The sequence below is a fragment of the Globicephala melas genome, chromosome 12 (genome assembly GCF_963455315.2).
Source record: "Globicephala melas chromosome 12, mGloMel1.2, whole genome shotgun sequence".
NCBI classification, from domain to species: Eukaryota; Metazoa; Chordata; class Mammalia; order Artiodactyla; family Delphinidae; genus Globicephala; species Globicephala melas.
Genome location: NC_083325.1, coordinates 70,186,250 through 70,200,054, shown reverse-complemented (window position 1 = coordinate 70,200,054; position 13,805 = coordinate 70,186,250). Strand labels below are relative to the sequence as shown.

At 38.4% G+C, this 13,805-nt stretch overlaps 1 protein-coding gene across 1 annotated transcript in view; it reads left to right on the top strand.

Annotated features, from left to right (window-relative positions):
* Positions 1-13,805, top strand: part of RAB10 (RAB10, member RAS oncogene family) — a 73,645-nt gene that overhangs the window by 1,447 nt on the left and 58,393 nt on the right. The window lies entirely within an intron of this gene.

Sequence of the window (13,805 nt, the reverse complement as noted above, 5' to 3'; positions counted from 1 at the left end):
ACCTTTTAAATCGGTTTCCCGTTTAGGAAAAGAAAAGGGAACGCTCTAGGAAAGTCCCATTTGACTCTGCTGAGACAATTTAGTGCATTAACACGAATTGTGTTAAATGGGTTGTATGCGAAATCCGTTCCCCCCCCCCACAATAAATATCTTAAAGGACACATAGTTGTCTCTGTCACTTGGGGCCCAGAACACAGCGTTGGGGCAGTGCAATGAAACCCATTTTTAAGTGTAACTAGTTTTATATTAAGATGAGTTTTTAAAAAAGCAACTGTAGTCTTTGAACTCTGGTAGTTGTCACAATTAAGCTGATTTCAGACAGTTTATAGCATTTGGAATCGTTGATTTGGATTTCTTGTGATAAATATTTGTCAGCTACTTAATTCATTCTCATAAAACAAATTTTACTGAATTTAAATTGGGCAAGTGATCATTTAAACTACGTTTTGATTTTACTCCCTTTTTTGGGGGGAGGGGGTCATTGTAATCATTATTTCCTGAGTGTCATACTGCTCTCTAGACCTGTCATAAATTTCACGAAACTTAGAACTTGTTCTCTGCCTGTGGGTTAGCACTTCCTACCACTATGTTTACTTTTAATATTCCACTTTTAGCTGTATCTGGGTGGGTCAGGCAGTTAGATAGTTCAGTAAATATTTATTGAGCACCTAATGCTAGGCACTGTTTTAGGGACTGGGGATAGATAAGTGAACACAATAGACCTTTTAAGGAGCAGTCTAGTGAGGACAATCACAATAGAGTGTGGAAAGTGCTACAGTGGGGGTAAGCATGGGAAGGAGGGGTGACTAGCCCAAATTAGGCGCTTGCATGGAGATGGTGTCTAAAATGAAGTCTGAAGGACAGATAGGAATTGGAACACGGGTGGGATAGGGCCTTTCTGGAAAAGGGAGCATTGAATAAACCTGTAGTAAGATCAGGGATTTAATTCACGTGGTCAACTTTAACCTTTCATTGAGAAGGGTAGGGGGTGGAGGGTAGGAAGCAAAACATTAACTCCATCTACTCTTGTCTTTTTTAATGAGTGCATACCCTCAACTAAAGCCCAATCCTGTAAGATAATGACATAATCTTCTTGTGTAGTCTTTCTTTTTTACTTTTTTTTTTTTTTTTGGCTGCCCCGCAAGACTTGTGGAACCTTAGTTCCCTGACCAGGGATTGAACCTGCGCCCTCTGCAGTGAAAGCTGGGAGTCCTAACCACTGAACCGCCAGGGAATTCCTTGTGTAGTCTTTTTAGTAGGGAAAATGTGTAGTAATTTAGGATCAAACCTGCTGGGTTGGAATCCTAGTTCCACAGGTTACTAGTTAGGGAACTTTGGCAAGTTAATTAATCTCTGTCTGCTTGTTTCTTCTTTAAATAGTGTTAATAATAGGACCTATCACATAAGGTAGTTGTGAGGATTTTATGGGTCATTGAGAGCAAAGCACCTAGCGTGGTGCCAGGCACACTGTAGGAGCACAGTGCATGCATATTAGCTGTATGTGGAACTTGTGACCCTTCTGCTGCTGAAGTGAGGCAGAACAAGGTACTTTATGGATTGAATGCCCTGCATGCAGTGTTCACACAAATATTTGTTAGTGCTCTGCTAAACAATTTCACTTTAGATTCTGAAACTTTAATATTTTGATATAAAAGTGTGATATGTATGATATTTTGATATATAAGATATATTGAACAGTGTAAGCTGAGAAATGGATAAATACATGGGTGTAAAATTCTGAGTACAGCTCCAACACATTGCATGTATTAGCTCTGTGTGCAGGTTTTAGAAGTCTGCTGGCATCTTAACACCAGTGCATCCAAAAGAAATATAATGTGAGTCACATAGATAATATTTTTTAGTAGCCACATTTAAAAAGTAAAAGAAGTATTTAATACTAATTTTAACTCATGTTATCCAGTCTTATAATTTTATTATGTAATCAAGATTAAAAAATAGTTGAGACATTTTACATTCTTTTTCTCCAGAGTGTATGTTATATTTACAGATCATCTCAATTTAGATTAAGCACATTTCAGGTGCTGAGTGTGGCTAGTGCTGCCATATTGGACAATGCATGTTTAAACAGTATAAACCAGCCAGTTGGCTAATGTGCAGATGATTAGAGATACTTGGAATGTGTACTACTTTTAGGACATTTTAAATTTCATCAGTTGACTAGGATGTTTTTTTGTTTTGCTTTGCTTTTTAAAAAATCTAGAGCACTCTCTAATTATGAATGATACTGAAATTTGAGTTGTCACTTGATTGTTAAAACCTCTTGAGGTTTGGACAGAAGTAGTTACCTTGCAGGTGTTCAGTAGGGCCAAACTGCCGGTATAATGCTGGCCCTCATTATTTTAGGCACAGTCATTTCAGTTACTTATTGGCTATTGATTCTTGGAAGAAATAATTTTTATAGGCTTATGGTGCTTACTTACAGTGCTTACACAGACTACCGTATTTAAAATTTTCTGTATATTTTCACTTCCCACACATCTGTGTCAGAAATTGTGTATGATGTTTATGGTCAGATTTATTGCAGACAGAGTTGTAAAAACAAATTACTGGTATGTTCCACACTCACCAATCGCAAAGTGAATCCAAGGGCACTGGAATATATAAGCTGCACAAGGACAGAGGGCTTTGTCTTTTAGCTGATAGATGCTAAGCACCTAGAAGAGTCCCTGCATTTAATGGGTGCATGGTAAATAGTGAATGAAGGCAGGCAGACAGACAGGTAGTAAGTATAATCAGCATCCTCTAGAATTGGCTAGTTTTATTTTAACATTTCTTGTCTACCTACTTTCTGAGCATTAAATATGTGAAGTAGATTGAGGTCAGATTTTACATAAGAAAATCAGCTGTTTGGCTAATAGAGTAATTTTAGGGTAAAACTGGTCTTGGAAATTCAGATTGTTGAAGTATTTGCTAAAGAGAGTTACTGGTTTTGGATGAGCAGATTTCATTGGTTTATTTGGCTATAACCCTGTTGGCAGTATGAGCTCAGGAAAACATTACCCTTTTCGTGATATGGTAGGTACTTGGACTCGTCCCAAAGCAGAAATTTTTAGTGGGCTGTTTTACTGAAAGTGCTGTCTTTTGGTGTTGTTAATCCTCCCTCCACCCCTCGACTTCATATTACTTTTTCTGTTAGGACTGTCTTTCACTGGGAAACGGAGTCTCTGGGTTCCATGTAAAAAATTAAATTGGTGGGCTTCCCTGGTGGCGCAGTGGTTGAGAGTCCGCCTGCCGATGCAGGGGACATGGGTTCGTGCCCCGGTCCGGGAGGATCCCACATGCCGCGGAGCGGCTGGGCCCGTGAGCCATGGCCGCTGAGCCTGCACGTCCGGAGCTTGTGCTCCGCAACGGGAGAGGCCACAACAGTGAGAGGCCCGCATACCGAAAAAAAAAATAAATAAATTGGTAAAGGCTCTTGCCTCTGGGAGAGGTATAAAATGAACACACCCTTTTTGTTGTCTTTCTGAGTGTTTTTACTAAGCGTTGGAAGAGTAGGATGGTTCCACTAACATGCATTTAAGAATTGGTTTATTTAATTGAAATGAGCCCATTTTATATGAGAGGCTGCTTTTTAGAGAATTGAGCAAAACCTTTTTCATATTAAACGTGACAGGACTTTGCTGTGACACCCAGGCAGTGGCTCATGCTGCAGGAATGCCAGCGTGCCCAATGAATTTTTCTTTAAAAAAAAAAAAATTTATTTATTTATTTATTTATTTTTGACTGTGTTGGTCTTCGCTGCGGTGCGCGGGCTTCTCATTGAGGTGGCTTATCTTATTGCAGAGCTCCCACTCTAGGCGCGCGAGCTCAGTAGTTGTGGCATGTGGGTTCGGTAGTTGTGGCTCACGGGCTTGAGAGCACAGGCTCAGTAGTTGTGGCGCATGGGATTACTTGCTCTGCGGCACGTGGGATCTTCCCGGACCAGGGCTCGAACCTGTGTCCCCCACATTCCCAACTACTGCACTACCAGGGAAGCCCGCCTAAGGAATTTCTTTCATTTGAACTTGTATTTTTAGGATTGATTAAGAACTATCCCGAGATTTTCCCAAAGAAGATACAAAGGGCCAGTAAACACATGAAAAGATGTTCAACATCACTAATCATTAGGGAAATGCAAATCAAAACCACTATGTGACGTTACTTCACATCCATTAGGATGACTGACATCAAAAATTAACTTTGGAAAAAAAAAAAAAAGAACTGTCATAGACTTATCTGTTCGAGTCCCTGCTTTCAGTTCTTTTGGGTATATACCTGGAAGTGGCATTGCTAGATCATACCATAATTCTATTTTTAATTTTTTGGGAAACCACCATATTGTTTTCCACAGTGGCTGCACAGTTTTATGTTGCCATAGCACTGCACCAGGGTCTTATTTCTCCGCATCCTCATCAACACTTGTTACTGTCTGTTTAGTAGCATTATTCACAGTAGCCGAAAGGTGGAAACAACCCAAATGTGCATAGACCAATGAATGGATACACAAGATGTAGCATATACATACAATGGAATATTATTGAACCTTAAAAAGGAGTGAAATTCTGATAGATTTTACAACATGGATAAACACCGAAAACACTATGCTAAGTGAAACAGGCCAGACACAAATAGACAAATACTGCATAAAATCATTTATGTGAGGTACCTAGAATAGGTCAATTCATAGAGAAAGTAGAATAGTGGTTACCAGGGCCTGGGGACTGGGTAATGGGAAGTTATTGGCTAATGTGTACAGAATTTCAGTTAGTGGGGAATTATTGCTTAAAGGGTACAGAGTTTCAGTTTGGGAAGATAAAAAAGTTTTGGAGATGGATAGTGGTGATGGTTGCACAGCAGTGTGAATATATTTAATGCCACAGAATTGTATACTTAGAAATGGTTAACATGCACAGAAGGACAAATACTGCATGATTCCATTTATATGAGGTATTTAAAGTTGTCAAATTCATAGAAACAGAAAGTAGAATAGTAGAAAGTAGAATGATAGTCTCCCAGGGACTGGGGGGAGGGGGAAATGGGGAGTTGTTTAATGGATATAGTATAGTTTTAGTTTTATGAGCTGAAGAAGTTTTGGAGATCTGTTGTGTATCAATGCAAATACACTTAACACTACTACACTATACACTTAAAACTGGTTAAGTTGGTATATTTCTATGTTATGTGTTTTTTTTACTGAAATTTAAAAAATGGTTTAAATGGTCAATTTTATGTTACGTATATTTTACTACCAAAAAGCCCCCAAAAAACTCTTTGCCACTTGACACAGCTCTCTAAAAGGGCATTTAATCACAGACAGCCCCTCACTGTTTCATGTGATAACTACTGTTAACCAGTGGTCATTGAGTCAAGAGGATCCTTTAAGGTACTTTCCCATGCTTTATTATTACCGGTCTGTACTTTCAGATACTGAAGGCAGGTTTGTCTTTTTGTTGTGTGTATCTACATAGATCTCCTTGGAATATTAATACAGGAAAATACCCTAATATGAATTTTTTTTCCCTTTTTTTAGCACGTTGGGTCTTAGTTGCTGGGCGCAGGCTTCTCTAGTTGCAGTGAGCAGAGTGGGGGGGCTGCTGTTCGTTGCGGTGCGTGGGCTTCTCATTGCAGTGGCTTCTCTTGTTGCAGAGCACAGGCAGGCAGGCCTCAGTAGTTGTGGCACGTGGGCTCAGTAGTTGTGGCTCGTGGGCTGTAGAGCTCAGGCTCAGTAGTTGTGGCGCACAGGCTTTGTTGCTCCGCGGCATGTAGGATCTTCTGGACCAAGGATAAAACCCATGTCGCCTGCATTGGCAGGCGGATTCTTATCCACTGCACCACCAGGGAAACTGAGTCAGGAAACTGAGACTGATGAGGGGAGGTAACTTGCAGAAGATTATATGGCTAATTAGTGAAAGAGTTTTGACTAAAATCCACATCCAATCCTGTTCATGGCTGTGTTTCTCATCCTGAGAATTTCATTGTTTTGTTTGAAAAAATTAATGATAGGGTCATTCTCCTACTCATCAGTTTTAATTTGAAAAGTGGAGTTACAGTGGTTTATTGTTGTTTTGTCTTTGTTTTGACAGAAGTGGGAAAGTAACAAGTCTCAGCACCAAATACCAAGGGGTTTGTTCAGGTTACTTGTCTTTTGCAAACAGAGTGTAACACAGCAGAGCTGAGCTGATAATGTTAGAAATGATTATTTTATTTTCAAGAATTATCATGTATAATGGTATACGAGATGTGGCAAAGGAAATACTGATATTCCTGTTCGGTTTGTAAAGGGAAAGAATGATAGGAGAAATACTGTCAATCTGTTTCAACTTTTAACAGTACAGAGTTGCCCAGCCAGTGCTGTGATAGCAATTGTGATTAACCGAGAAATAGGGGCTTGTTGAGTTGATTTACAAATAAGAGACCGTTATTTAGCACAAAATATAAATTTGTGAATAGCTAAGAGATCTGCATGGGAAGACTGCTTATGGAGATGGTTCAGTCATAAAGGTAGAGTGTAAAAGAGCTATAAAGTGTTGAGACCATTGTCTGAACCCAAAGACTGATAAAAGTCTTGAAAAGGTCATGGATTTGCTTCCTTCAAAGAGGTGAATATTGGGGGTTAATGGATTAAGTCCTTTAAATTTGGGTCATAAGAAAAGGAATTTGAAAAGATGACTAGAGTAAAATTTTGGTGAAGAAAACTCATCTGAAGGTAAATCTCAAATGAGAAAAAACATTATATTTGAAGATAGTAGTACCATATAGTTTGAGTTACAAACAAAAGTAATTGCTTGATATTTATCCTTCTTTCCAGAGATGAAAAATCATATTTTTGGGGAAAACAGCAACTGGTGATGGAACACTAAGTTTCCAGCAAACAGAGCATCCAAGGTTGTAAAACATTAGAAAATGGAAAGAAACATTATTCTGGAGACCCAAAAAGTACAATGTAGCAAAATCAGAACAGAGGACAGTATTGATTTGTTTCTTTCATATCAGTAGCAGTGCTTACGCAGGCTTTTTTAAATGACATTTTTATTAAGGCAGTTGTAGATTCACATGCAGTTGTAAAAAGCAGTACAGAAGGATCCCTTGTACACTTTGCCCAGTTTCTCCTAATGGTAACATTTTGTGAAACTGTGGTATAATATCACAACCAGGATATTGTCATCTGTTACAGCACACCAGTCTTACTCAAATTTCTCTAGTTTTACTTGTACTCATTTGTGTGTGTATGAAATTCACTACAGTTTTGTCACTTCTGTAGGTTCATGTAGCCACCACCACAGTCAAGATACTGAACAGTTCCAAGAGACAAGGATCCCTTGTGTTCTTTTTTAACTATACCCCTTTCCTCCCTCCACCCCCGCTTCTCTCCTCCAAAAATTTGTCCTCCATTTATAAAATTTTGTCATTCACAAATGTAATATAAATGGAACCATATACGATGTAACCTTTTGGGATTTGCTTTTATTCAGTCGGCTTAATTCCCTGGAGATTCATCCAAGTTGTATGCATCAGTAGTACCTTTTTTATTATTGAGTAGTATTTCATGGTATGCATTCCCCACAGTTTGGTTAACTACTCACCCATTGGGGAACACCTGGGCTGATTCCAGTTTCTGGCTGTTATAAATAAAGCTGCTATGAATTTTTGTGTAGAAGGTTTTGTATGATCATAAATTTTTGTTTCTCTGGGATAAATGCCTAATAGTGCAATTACTGGGTCATATGGTAATTGCATGTTTAGTTTTATAAGAAACTACTGAACTGTTTCTCCAGTGGCTGTGCTATTTTATATTCCTTCAATAGCGTGTGAGTGACCTTGTTTCTCTGCATCTTCACCAGCATTTGGTGGTTTTACTATTTTGTGTTTTAGCTATTCTGATAAGTGTGTAGTAATAATCTCATTGTTGTTTTAAATCGCATTTCCTTGATAGCCAGAGGTGTTGAAAAATCTTTTTATGTTCTTATTTGCCATCTGTGTGTTCTCTGGTGAAATATCTGTTCACGTCAGTTGCCCATTTTCTAATTGCATTCTTTTTTCTTTTTTTTTTTTACTATTGAGTTTCATGAGCTCTTTATACATTTTATTTTATTTATTTGGGTGCGTTGGGTCTTCGTTGCTGCACGCGAGTTGCGGTGAGCGGAGGCTACTCTTCGTTGCAGTGTGCGGGCTTCTCATTGCGGTGGCTTCTCTTCTTGCGGAGCATGGGCTCTAGGCACGTGGGCTTCAATAGTTGTGGCACGTGGGCTTCAGTAGTTGTGGCGCACAGGCTTAGTTGCTCCGTGGCATGTGGGATCTTCCCGGACTAGGGCTTGAACCTGTGTCCCCTGCACTGGCAGGCGAATTCTGAACCACTGCACCACCAGGGAAGTCCCTTGAAAGCTTTTTAAAGTTAATTTTTACCAGTGATGTGTACACATATTTGAAGTTAAGTAAACTGCTAAGAGATTTATAGTAACAAAAAAAGCAGTCTCCTGACTCATTTCCTCTCCATCTTCAGTCCTTTTCTTTAGAAGCATCTTCTACCTCTTCTGTTATATACTCCTATATTTTCAAAATATAAGGTATACAGCCACCTCTTGAGTATTAATATTAGATGAAAATTTTAACCTGTTATAATCTCATCCCACTTTTATCCCAGTTTTTTTTGTTAAATTGATATCCAGTGGTTACGTTAATATGGCCATGTGAATATTCCCTATCAAGCCAAATAGTCTGTTATGACTCTGTTTCCTTTTCTCCGAAGTTGAAAGTTCTCTTTATTTGATTAATTTCCTTTACCCATTAGCAAGTCTTCCTATATCCTTCAACAACCTCTCAGAATGACTTTCTACACAGTCAAGCCATTAGAGATATATATATATTTCTTCCTGGATGCCTCTCTTCTAAGTCTTTCTCCTTCTTGCTTCCGTTCCCTTAGCCTCTCTCATGTGAGATACTGTTGTTAATTTATTGCCTTGGATCATATCATTCTCTAGTAGCTTCTTGCAAAAAGGGTACATGGCAAAGGACATTTTTTGAGACTTTCCATATTTGATAATGTCTAAGTTCTTTCCTTTCACTCCATCGAAAGTTTGACAGGGCCTAGGGTTCTGGTTTGAAAATAATTTTCCCTTAGGATTTTGAAAGTATTACTTTTGTCTTTTAGCTTCTGATGTTGTTGGCAGGTACAATACCATTCTGAATCTTTTTTTTTTTTGCGGTACACTGGCCTCTCACCGTTGTGGCCTCTCCCGTTGCGGGACTCCGGATGCGCAGGCTCAGCTCCGGACGCGCAGGCTCAACGGCCATGGCTCACGGGCTCAGCCGCTCCGCGGCATGTGGAATCTTCCCGTTCTGGGGCACGAACCCGCGTCCCCTGCAAAGGCAGGCGGACTCTCAACCACTGCGCCACCAGGGAAGCCCTCATTCTGATTATTTATCCATCGTTTATGGCCTAGTTTGTCTCTGTAAGTTTTTAGATTTTTTAATTTTTTTGAATTCCTGGTAACAGATCATGTACCTTAGTGGGTGGGTCTTTTTTAAAATAAATCTATCATTCTCGATACTTGGTGGGCCTTTCCAGGTCCTTAACTTCTTCACGTTTTCTTACATTTTTTCCTCCTGTGATTTTCTTCCCTTTTTTTTCTGTTTTTAGTTGGATGTTGGACTTCCTGGATTGATTGTATAATTTTCTATTTTCTAGCTTTGCTAATTCGTTCTTTCTGGGAGATTTCTTTGACTTTATCTTTTAACTTTTCTATTGAAGATTTTATTTCAGCTGTAGTATGTTTAAATTTCTAGTGCTTTTTCTGCTTTATTCCTTAAAATTTGTTTTTTAAGCATTCTGTTCCTGTTTTATAAATACGGTATCTTTCTTGGAAGATAGGTTTTTTGACATTTTCTTCTTGACTCTCTTTTTCCTTCCAAGTTTTCCATACCCATGTTTGTTTTATTCTGTATTTTATTTTAGAGGCCTTTCTCAAATGATTGGTGATTTCAGGACATACGTTCATAATTAAGAATGGGTCGTTGAATCAGCTGCACTTCAATAAGATTTTTTTAAAAAGTGCCAAAAAAAAAAAAAGAATGGGTCTTTGAAAAGATGTTCCTGAGCTTTGTAAACATGGGTGGGGCTTTTTAATCTCCCTGGTTTTAGATTCATCTCCACACTCCACTGAACCTCTTGTTCCTAAATTCAGAGTGTGTCAGTTTCACATTTTCTAGAGAATAAATCTTTAGACTCCTGCTAGGTCTTGAGGAGTGGTAATATCTGGTTATGTGAAATGGAGGCTACGTCTTGGGGTGTCCTTATATAAACCTTCAATCAGCCTTTATTTTCTGCCTGGTACCTAATACCTCCTATTGCTAAACCTCCTATTTAGATGTGAATTGGCTTGCTCCTCATTGGTATCTTCTTTAGTGGGTTCTGAGGTCATAAACTTCTTCATCTATTGTGGTTAGTTACAGTGTCTCTCCATTTGTAAACTCTTTATATTTCTTGTTTTCCTTGAAGTTTTGGTGTGATTTTGGAGAGAAGGGGTCAGAAAGATTTTTCTCTTCTAGTTTAACTGGAATTTGAAGTAATTTTTGACTCCAAATGATTTTTGACTCCACTTTTTAACTCATAAATAACATCCAGTAGGATTAGGGATGGACGATACTTTGCTACTGTTCTTGTAAATATCTAGTCCATCCTCAAAATACTGATATTTTTGTTATTTAGGATAGTCAAATGAATGTAGTAGGGAATCAGAGTATTCACAACAGCACCATTTAAAGGAAAGAGCTTTAATTTAGATGTATAATTCTTGGCTGATTTACTTGGGGGGAAGGGAGAGTATTTTTTGCTTTTTGAACAGAGTATGACTGTAGTCTTAAATTTCAGTCTTTTGCTCTCGATGTATACTATTTTATAGAATACTGACCAACAAATGATTCGGCAAACTCATAATCTGTCAGAGGATTGCAATGGGTCCTATATATTATAGCACTTGGCATTGAATGATAAGGTATCGCCCGCTTGATTTTTAGCTGGTTTGAAACCTACTAGTAAACATTTTTCCCTACAAAATGTGAGTAGAGTTATTCTACCTCTTTGTATATTCTCAGTCTTACTAACTTTGCCTTCCTTAAATTAGACATTAATGGATACGTGTGAATTTTTAAAAATCCAGTAGTGTCTTTTTGCATATTTTTGTGTGTGGGAATATATATTCAGCATAATAAATGGACAAGAGTGCTGTGGAAGGTAAATATAATATCAAAATAACTGTTCAAGTGTTAGCTCTTTGCTTAAGTGAGTAAGAATTCTGAAAACTTTTTTCTTCTTTTGCAAAGTTTCAGACCTACAGGAAAGATACTTATTATAATGAATCCTCTTATATCCTTCCTCTAGATTCACCAATTGCCAATATTTTGCTACATTTGCTTTTATGTCTCTTTAGATAGTTTATTTTGTGTATGAAGTGGTGTCTGATTCAAAATAGATTAAAGATTTGTGTGCCATAGTCATTTTTCAAAAATAAAGTAGGAAATTAAGCTATAAGCCTTTGCACTTGCCGTTGAGGTTTTACAATGTGTCAGGCACTCTCTGTGAGCGCCAGAGATGCAGTGGTGAGTAGTACAACTTGGTGCCTATCCTTGTGGTGTTTAAGTTCTAGTGGAGAATTTTGAAAAGTGCACCAAAATACCACTACTTTCTCAGCACCTAAGTTAGAATCTGATTCTCAATATCTTTGCTGCTCTTCTAAGACATTTCATATTTGTGGGAAATACAAGCTTTATGCCCTTTACTGTTTTGTCTTACAAAGTTATGTTTGCTATACCTCATGAAAGAAAGTTTTGTTTTGTTTAAGATACAGAATTTTAAACAGTCAGGTGGAAACACTTACATGTATCTAGAGATTAGTCTTCCATTAACCTCTGAACATAATCCAGATGAAAACAAATAGTATATTCACAAATCACCTAAATTAAAGCCACACATAGTACTTAGTGTTTTCTTAGTGCCTTACTGACTTTGTTTTTTAATTCCATTTTATTAGACCCTGAAGAAGCAGCAGACTTTTGTTTTTATGCAGGTGACATGTCCAGCCAGCAGAAATGAGACGAGATAGACATTTAGGTAGGAGAACTGAAAACTAAGACAAAGATTAAAGATTGTATTACCATACGATACAGTTACAGATTTGTGAATTGATGATTATGGCCAATGAGAAGTTCCTTTTTTTTTCTGGGCCGTGCCGCACAGCTTGCGAGGTCTTAGTTCCCCGACCAGGGGTTGAATCCCGGCTGTGACAGTGAAAGCACTGAGTCCTAATCACTGGACCACCAGGGAATTCCCTAGAAGTTCTTTTATCTTCTGTAGTCTCTGTTGAAGTAGAAAGTTTGATATATTTTGGAGACATAATAAAAAATGAGTTTTGTTGCCTTATGTATGTATAATCAGAGTTTGACTTTTGTGGAATAATTTTTCCACAAGATGCTAGATAAATGCTTTATTATAATAAAATGAAATTATTTCTTGTATTCAGAAAGAATTTTAAAAATTGGGATGCATCGATGGAAAAGTGAAGCCTGAGGGTGAATATAATCCAAACAAAATTATGAGCTTGGATGAGGTAAATTTAAGATTTACTCACTAGTTCTCAAGTATTAGGATTGTTGGAGGATTATCCTTTAAAATGTGAGTGAACCAGTTTTGGGGGATAAATATAAGGATTTTTTTTTCATATTGAATGAAACATTTACAGAAGTAATTTCTCTATTTTAAATGGATTCAAAAAGGGTCTCCACAGGTTTGTGAATGTCAGGACCATAAATAGCATCTTAATGAAACTGGCTTAAACCTAAGCTCTAAGATGGACTTCCAGGAAGTCAGCCATGCTCTTAACTTAATATGCCTCCCTCAAGAATAGTGGGCTGGGCTTCTCTGGTGGCGTAGTGGTTGAGAGTCCGCCTGCCGATGCAGGGGACACGGGTTCGTGCCCTGGTCTGGGAAGATCCCACATGCCGCAGAGCGGCTGGGCCCGTGAGCCATGGCCGCTGAGCCTGCGTGTCCGGAGCCTGTGCTCCGCAACGGGAGAGGCCACAACAGTGAGAGGCCCGCGTACCGCAAAAAAAAAAAAAAAAAAAGAATAATGGGCTTTTTGGATAAGTCAGACAGGGTTTAGCAGTTTGTATTTCTCTGTACAATAAAATATTCTAATAAAAGTGTTTAATAGTAATATCTTATATAACACAGGTAACTATAAATTAAGCAACAGGTGGACAGTTTCCTTTTTGGGGTATTTGTGACTGATGATCAATGGGTGCTTAAGGGAATAAAAATAATTTCATTGTTAACCTGATACACTCAAATAACTAATTTTTACACTATAATATCACAACTTCCCCCTCTAATTTTTTTTTCTTTTTCTTTTTTTAAAAATACGCACACAGTCCTCTTGCATGTGTATTTAGGGGTGGGATTGCTGGGTCATGGTGTACGCATATATTTAGCTTTGGTAGGTACTAGCTTTCACACATAGTACTGAACGATTTTACAAAGTGGTCCTATCAATTTTGGTTCATCTTTTTTTTTTAAATTTATTTTTATGTATTTATTTTTGGCTGCCTTGGGTCTGCATTGCTGTGCATGGGCTTTCTCTAGTTGCAGCGAGGGGGCTACTCTTCATTGCAGTGCTTGGGCATCTCATTGTGGAGCACAGGCTCGGCATGTGGGCTTCAGTAGTTGTGGCGAGTGGGCTCAGTAGTTGTGGCTCACGGGCTCTAGAGCGCAGGCTCAGTAGTTGTGGCGCACGGGCTTTAGTTGCTCCACAGCA